The sequence below is a fragment of the Arachis ipaensis genome, chromosome B5, assembly GCF_059453495.1.
Source record: "Arachis ipaensis isolate K30076 ecotype BB chromosome B5, ASM5945349v1, whole genome shotgun sequence".
NCBI classification, from domain to species: Eukaryota; Viridiplantae; Streptophyta; class Magnoliopsida; order Fabales; family Fabaceae; genus Arachis; species Arachis ipaensis.
In genome coordinates this window covers 126,233,108-126,233,832 of record NC_142440.1, presented here as the reverse complement: position 1 = coordinate 126,233,832, position 725 = coordinate 126,233,108, and the positions used below count along the sequence as shown (strand labels likewise).

At 41.5% G+C, this 725-nt stretch overlaps 1 non-coding gene across 1 annotated transcript; it reads right to left on the bottom strand.

The window, feature by feature from the left end:
* Nucleotides 1-210: 210 nt before the first annotated feature.
* On the bottom strand, nt 211-318 carry LOC148565702 (small nucleolar RNA R71). The gene has a single exon (XR_015884839.1). It is a non-coding gene; the product is annotated as a small nucleolar RNA R71 (small nucleolar RNA).
* Nucleotides 319-725: the final 407 nt, after the last annotated feature.

The following is a 725-nucleotide window of genomic DNA, read 5'->3' as shown; positions in this document are numbered from 1 at the left end:
TTTCAGCTCTTAACTGAATTCTTGCAGATCTGTGACACTGTTAAGACCAATGGGGTTGATCCTGAGGTCTACAGGCTTATGCTTTTCCTGTTTGCTGTAAGAGACAGAGCTAGAATATGGTTGGATTCTCAACCTAAAGATAGCCTGAACTCTTGGGATAAGCTGGTCACGGCTTTCTTAGCCAAGTTCTTTCCTCCTCAAAAGCTTAGTAAGCTTAGAGTGGATGTTTAAACCTTCAAATAGAAAGAGGGTGAATCCCTCTATAAAGCTTGGGAGACATACAAGGAACTGACCAAAAAGTGTCCTTCTGACATGCTTTCAGAATGGACCATCCTGGACATATTCTATGATGGTCTGTTTGAGCTATCAAAGATGTCACTGGACCATTCTGCAGGTGGATCCATTCACCTAAAGAAAATGCCTGCAGAAGCTCAAGAACTCATTGACATGGTTGTAAATAACCAGTTCATGTACACTTCTGAAAGGAATCCTGTGAGTAATGGGACGCCTCAGAGGAAGGGAGTTCTTAAAATTGATACTCTGAATGCCATATTGGCTCAGAACAAAATATTGACTCAGCAAGTCAATATGATCTCTCAGAGTCTGAATGGATTGAAGGAATCATCCAACAGTACTATAGAGGCATCTTCTGAAGAAGAAGCTTATGATCCTGAGAACCCTGCAATAGCAGAGGTGAATTACATGGGTGAACCCTATGGAAAAAC